General features: G+C 47.9%; 1 protein-coding gene across 1 annotated transcript in view; it reads right to left on the bottom strand.

Annotated features, from left to right (window-relative positions):
• The window catches only part of GNG4 (G protein subunit gamma 4), a 22,414-nt gene extending 15,291 nt beyond the window's left edge, over positions 1 to 7,123 (bottom strand). The window contains exon 1 of the mRNA XM_019527513.1: positions 7,038 to 7,123. The gene's annotated coding sequence lies outside the window, so the exon portion shown is untranslated. The remainder of the gene's footprint in view (positions 1 to 7,037) is intronic.
• Between the last annotated feature and the right edge of the window lie 6 nt (positions 7,124 to 7,129).

The following is a 7,129-nucleotide window of genomic DNA, read 5'->3' as shown; positions in this document are numbered from 1 at the left end:
GGGGGCCCCCCCCCCCCCCCCCCCCCCCCAAGCGGCACCTTGGCTGCCTCTGGGGTAGAAGATGCCGCTACCACCTCCCTCCATGTCCCTGGTGCTTGCTCTCTGCCAGCCTCCCTGGTCTACCCTCCCCTGCAAATATTTGAATCCACAAACCCGGACTTTGTGAATAGCGAGGGTTTCCTGTGTATCCTTTTCTGATGTAGGGAACAGAACTGGACATAGTATTCTAGTTGTGTGAACGTACCATGGGTTTATAAAGGGGCATAATGATACCTTCCGTTTTGTTTACAATTCCCTTCTTAACAGTCCCTAACATCTTGTTTGCCTTTTTGACGGCTGCTGAGCACCAAGCCAATGTTTTGAGCGAACTGTCCAAAATGACTCCTAGATCTCTTTTTTGTGTGGTAACAGCCAATGTAGAGCCTAATGTAGCGTAGTTATAGTCTGGGCTATTTTTGCCCAGGTGCATCTTTTTGCACTTATCTACACCAAATTTCATCTGCCATATAGTTGCCCATTCACACAATCATGTCAGACCCTTCTGTAGTTCCTCACCATCTGCCATGGTCTCTACCACTTTGTATAATTTTGTGTCATTGGCAAATCTGGCCACCTTGCTACTTACCCCCTTGTCTAGATCATTTATAAATGTTAACAGCACTGGTCCCAACAAAGATCCCTAGGGGACCCCATTATTTACTTGTTTGCATTATGAAAACTGACCAATTATACCCACTCTTTGCTTTCTATCCTGGAGCCAATTTCTAATCCGCAAATGGACAGTCCATGTAATTCTATGGGGTTGCCATGGAGACCAGACACAGCCATGCCGGCAGTGCATGCGGTGGTGTAGGGCAAGGGACTGCTCTAGAGCTGCTGTGAACTTGCGATGGGAGCAGCTTGCTCCGGAGCCAGGGAAGAGCCACAATTTGTAGCCTGCATGCTCCAGGCAAGAGAGTGCAAGCAGGGGATCGTGACTGCCCTGCTCCAGACCAGGCTGTCACTGCTGCAAGGAGCCAGGGCAGAGCCATAATCCCCTACTTGTGCACCCCTGCCCAGAGCATTCAGGCTACACATCACGACTCTGCCCTGGCTCCAGAGCAAGCTGCCCGCATTGCAATTTCCCAGCAGCTCCGAAGCAGCCCCCTGCCCTGCTCTGCTGCGCAGGCTGCCAGTGAGGCTGCAGCTGGTCTCTATGGCAACCCCAGCCTTGAGCTTTCCCACTCAGGGGTGGCTGGGGTCTCCATGGAGATTGGCCCCAGCCATGCAGGCAGGGGCTGCTGGGAAATGGAGTCCAGCTGCTAGCCAGATCAGCAACTTTGCCCATCTATGTGCTGAACAATTCTTTTTTTTTATTATGTTCCTGGAAAACTGGCAGAAACAATAAGTTAGTCTCACTAGCCTGTAGTTCTGTGTCCCCTCCAGAGCCCTTCTTTCAATAAGGGAGCCACCTTGGCAACCCTCAAGTCCTCTGGTACCAATGCTGTGTTTAAATTGCATACTACCGTTAGGAGTATGGCAATTTGCAATCTGAGCTCCTTCCGGACCCTAAGGTGAATGTCATTAGATCCTGGTGATTCGCTACTATTTAGTTTATCAGTTCTCTCTACTATCTCATCTACTGAGCCTCAACTGGGTCAGCTCCACGGACTTGTCCCTGGAGAGGAGACGACCTGGCGATAGAATTTCCCTAACATCTTCCTCAGTGAAGATAGATGCAAAGAATGCATTTAGTGTCTCAGCAATGGTCCTGTCATCCTTTAGTGTCCCTTTTACATCCTGATCATCCAAAGGCCCAAATGACAACCTGGCAGGTCTTTGGCTTCTAATGTTCTTAAAAAAAAAATTATGTTACTTTTTGTATCTCTAGTAAGTTTGTCCTCAAATTCTCTCTTGGCTTGTCTTATTACTGCTCTACATTTGGTTTGTGAAAGTTTATGCTCTTGTTTTCCTCATTAGGATTTGAATTCCACCTTTTGAAAGAAGGCTTTTTTCTGCTTATTGCCTCTGCAACTCTGCCATTAGACCACATTGGCTTTCTTTTGGTTCACTTTCCACTTTTTTTTTTTGATTTGCAGTAGGCATTTGCTCTGTGCCTCCACTATGGTGTCCTCAATAAGTTCCCATGCTGCTTTCAAGTTCCTCACCTCCTCAGGGGCCTCTTTAACTTCTAACCAGCTACCTCATTTTCATGTAGTCTCCCTTTTTAAAGTTAAAGGTTGCTGTGGTACATTTTCTCCTCTTCCCTCCTACATGGATATCAAACCCAACTGCACTGTGGTCACTATGATTGAGAGGCTCGTAACACTTACCTTTTGCACCAAATCCTGTGCGTTATTTAGGTCAAGAACGGGCTTTCCTCTTGTAGGTTCCAAGACTAACTGCTCCAGGAAGCAGTCTTCTATGACATCCAAAAATTTGGTCTCTGTATCCCAGCCTGATGTTAGATTGACTCAGTCTTTGTGGAGAGCTGAAATCCCTCACTTTTATTGTGTTATCTGCTCTAGCAGCCTCTCTTAACTCCCTTAGCATTTCTAGCTCACTGCTGCCGTCCTGGTCTGGGAATCAATAGTTTATTTCTAGACATACTTGTTTCTACTGAAACCTGAGACTTCTATCCACAAAGATTCTATGGTACCTCACTTATCAGTTGAAAAATCTATTCTACTTTGATGCAGAGTGCCAGTCTTCCTGGAGGTGCATCAATATATTGGTCCCATATCGGATAGGCACTGATATAAGGAAAATTGACAGTACCAGCAATTGGCTTTTTTTTGGCCGATGAGGCCGATAATGCCTCGTGTGTGCATGCAGCCACAGTGCAGCACACATGTGGTCAGGAGCACAACCTGACAGCATGGAGAGCAGCATCCAGCTCGTAAGGCTGTTGTGGGGGAAAGAGTGTGGGGAGGGAAGGGGCGTGGGGGGTACAGCTCAAGGCTCCCACTGTAAGGGAGGGAGTGGGGCTGGGCTGGGGCAGGGGCTGCCAAGTCAGGGCAGGGCAGAGGATGGAGCCATGGCTTGTCCAGGGGGATGGGGAGGGGCCGACTCCTATTGCTCCACGCAACCCAGGAGGGCATAGAGGGCATGTACCCCCCAGATCTGTGCACAGGGCAAGGGCAGGTTGCCACTGTGGGCTGGGGCCGGGGCTGTGCTAAGCTCTTCCCAGTGGCTTGGGGCGGGTGGTGGCAGTGCTGGGAGTGGAGCCTACGGCAAATTTTTGGGTGGCTGCAGTCCCACCCCATAACCCTGCCCCCCACCCCAAGCATAGCCCTGCCAACCCCCCCATCAGGAAGAGCTCGGCCCAGTCCACAGGCTGCAGTGGCAGCCCACCCTTGCCCCACACACAGATCCAGGGGGGAGGGGCACATGCCCTCCCAGCGGGCATGCAGAGGCGGGAGCTGCCCCTCTTCTCTGTGCCCCCCAAAGATGAGCCGTGGCTCTGTCCCACACCCTGCCCCATCTCAGCCCCAGCCCCACTCCTTCTCTCACCTCAGGGACCTCAATCTGCGCCCCCCTCCACAGCCCTTTCCTCCTTCCACCCCTTTCTCCACAACAGACTTACCAGCCAGACGTTGGTCTCCAAGCTGCTGGGCTGCATATTGGCAATTGGATTGGTATCAGCCAATATGATTCGTTAAAAATGGGCCATCGGTATCAGCCCAAGAAATCTCTACCGGTGCACCCCTAATTCTTCCACCAGCACAACCTACTCTGTCATTTCTGTGTAATTTGTATTCTGGTATTACAGCATCCCATTCATTTTCCTCATTCTGCCATGTTTCAAGATACCTATTATGTCAATATCATTATTTACTGCTATGCATTCAAGTTCCCCCAGCTTTGATCTTAGACTTTTAGCATTAGTGTAAAAGCATATGTACTTTTTGTTATTGCCTGGTTAACTACTTCTGTGTGACCTTTTACTCACTAAAGGTATTTGCTTGTGTTTGTCTTTACCCTATTTCTTATCCCCATTTTTTATGGTTTCACCCCCATAAGGCATGTCAATTAAAACTGCATGCTGTTCTGCACCTGTAAGCTTCCCCACCCCATTTTAATTTAAAAGCTAATCTCTCATTCATATCATATACTACATCCTTCCTTGTTCTTTAAAGCAACATTTTTTATATGCAAAAAACTGGTACAGTGGAACAGCAGCTCACCTGATCTGTCTAGTTAAGTATACTTTGGCACATCTGATAGCAGTTATAACCAGAGCCTTCACAAAAAGATGAAAAAAATTTAAATAGGTAGTTTGCCCATTAGGAAAATTCTTCCTAATATTTATCAGTTAGTATTGTAAACATATAAAAACTGACCTCTAAGATTTTATTTTTTCCAGACTCTCCCTTTTAAAATATTTATTATTGCATTCCTGGATGTCCTTGTTATCTAGTTAAGCATCTGATTGCTTTTTGAACTCCAAGAATAAATGCTGTTCTAACCAAGGATCTTTACTGGCAGGTTTTCTACAGTTCCATATGTCACAGATACTGAGCTAACTGCACTTCTTATTTGCTCTGGTCTCAAGTACATCCCTCCTCAACCCTTCAGGCCTGTAGCTATCATCTGTTATACTCTCAGATCAGGCCTTGGGTTTGTAATCCCCTGCCACTGTGATTTATTTCAAACAGGTCTATCTTAGGCTCAGACCCTTAAGTTTTGTTCCCACTGGGCATTACGAGAGCAGCATGCGGTAAACAAACTACACAGCTTTGTTTAGAAGCAAAGCCCAAGAGAGGACAAAATATATCAGTCTATACTTCTGCCTGTATCTCTCCGAGACTCGCCATGCTCTGGAAGCTGGGGGAGATAACTGCTTTCACATACTTCTTTCATACCCATTATTCTGTTCCATCTCAGTTCAGGACCTGACAAGTAATCCTTACCTTTCTTTTACTTTAAACAATATTCTTTTGATCATTTAGCTTCTAGCCTGGCAAAGTAAGGATTAAGACAAGATATAGTATCCCCAGAAGTTAAATAATTCCTCACTTTCCTGTAATTGGTTTCCAAAACTTTGTTTGGCGTCTCCTTACCGAGATTCACTGTGCTGCTTCCTTGTTTGTTTATCCAACAGCCCACTATTAAGTTAGAGCTATACACCCATACTAAAAATTGTAACCATCCATCTTATGTTTACTGCCTCTCTAATCAGGTCAGTGGCATATCAGTGTTCTTACATTATGCAGCAGCCCCTTATCCAACAAACCATGTTTACGCTATCTCTTGTACGTGGATCCCATTAATCTCGGTCTCTATGGCTCTGTTAATGTGATCAACATGCATTTTTGATATAAGAAGCATTAAACACATGACCTTTTACAGTCAAAATAATATTTTGTTGGCTAGTGTGCCATGCTGAGCAGCTGTTCCCCAATGCTTTCCTCTTGAAATGCTGGAGGGGACTCCTGGGAGCTCCATCATAACATTCTGCCATCTAAATGAAGGGAGTCATGGGATTATTTTTCTGCCTCACATGGAATTTATTCCCATTTTCCAAACTCTGCTAATTCATCCTTGTCAAAAATTACTAATCTCTGGGGCTCATAAAAAGGCTTCTGAAGAGCAAATGTATTTTTATTTTGGTTTTAGATGAGTCAGAGTGCATCAAAAGAGCTTCAAGATGTCAAATTCTACCCTGATGTCAGGGGGAGTTCCTTAGATATCTCTGCAGTTTTGGGGATAAAAATTATCTCCACAGTTTTTGGGATACCATGTATATTTACAGAGCTCTATAAATACCTGTTCAATAAAACGGAGAGAGTACATGATAAGACCGAACAGATAAGGAAACATTCTTTAGCCCTTTACCCCTGCAGGGGCTTTGCCTTCCAAACTGCAATTTCATTTGCTTTCAGTTAACCTTAAAAAAAAAGGGAAGCAGAGTGCAATATTTTCTTCTACTTCCAAAAAACAATCTTAAGCTTGACAGCAAGAAAGCATCCTACACAATTAGATCCGAGTCACCTGCTGCGGCAATTAAGATTGGTTACAACGGAGTTACTAACCATCCTTTGGGATAGACTGGAGAGCCTGGAAAGCAAGGACCTTCTTCCGACCCGCAATTTAACTACTCTCCTCTTCAGTATTTCCCAGCCACTGTCTATAGAGCCCTTACTGACAAAGTTCAATATGCTTTTTTGTCCTTCAGCAATTTAAAGAATGTATTTTCCCTCCTTGCCAGTTCATCAGGCCACGCAGCATGCGTAGGACTATGCCCCCGTGCAGGGGAAGGCAGCCTCCCCATGTCATCATAGCAATATGCATTAGGATGAGGCTCTGATTTACAGAGGAGCTTGGGGTTCTTGAGCCTCCCCCCCCATAAGATTTGAAAGCCATAACCTGGGGGAGTCACTCAGGTGGGCTTGCTCATCAATGACCTATTTAATTTAGTGTTGAACACCGCCCCCCCCGCATCAACATGCAATTCAAACCCTGGTTAGGATTACTCCCAAGGACCAGGATCATTCCTTTCTTTCACTCCCGGCTCCTTCCCAAGGAGCAGAAGCAGGCAGCCCAGCGTTCATTGAAAAGCAAGGGTGGAGGATGTAGCCCTACTGGTCTAAGGACACAGGCAGGCAAGGTTCATTTCAAGCACTGAAATTGCAGGCGCCCACGAGGGGGGTCACAGAAGAGAGAGGCCGGCGGCCCGTCCTTCGCTGACCTATTATATCACAGGGTGAAACACACAGCCCTCGTCTCCCGCAGCGGGATCCGTCCTGCGGGCGCCCAGAGGAGTGGCGCAGAAACAGCCGCCCTTCTCTTAGGCTCGAACCGCAACTGCCCAGTTGGACACTGCCAAACCCCAAGGTGCCCAGGAGGAGCCGCCGAGGGCTCTGCTGAGCCGGCAGCACAGGGACGGGCATCCTCCCCGGCACCAATGGGCGGCCCCACTCTCCCACCACCCCCGGGGCCCCTCCAGCCCCATCTCCCCTCAGCAAGGTGCCCACCCCGCCCTCTCAGAGCGACCGTTATCCTCAACGGCCGCCGCGTTCCACGCGCGCCCCTCCCCCTCCGCGACCGTTCCTCACCTGGCGGGGCTGGGGGAGGGGCTGCGGGCAGGCGGCTGTAGCGCGGGCGCCCCGGGCTCAGGAGCCAGCGCGAGCAGCCGGGCTGAGGCGGC

The sequence above is a fragment of the Gavialis gangeticus genome, unplaced genomic scaffold, assembly GCF_001723915.1.
Source record: "Gavialis gangeticus isolate Ggan-Ray unplaced genomic scaffold, GavGan_comp1, whole genome shotgun sequence".
NCBI lineage: Eukaryota > Metazoa > Chordata > Crocodylia > Gavialidae > Gavialis > Gavialis gangeticus.
Note: the sequence above shows the minus strand (reverse complement) of the source record. Positions and strands in the feature narration are given on the sequence as shown.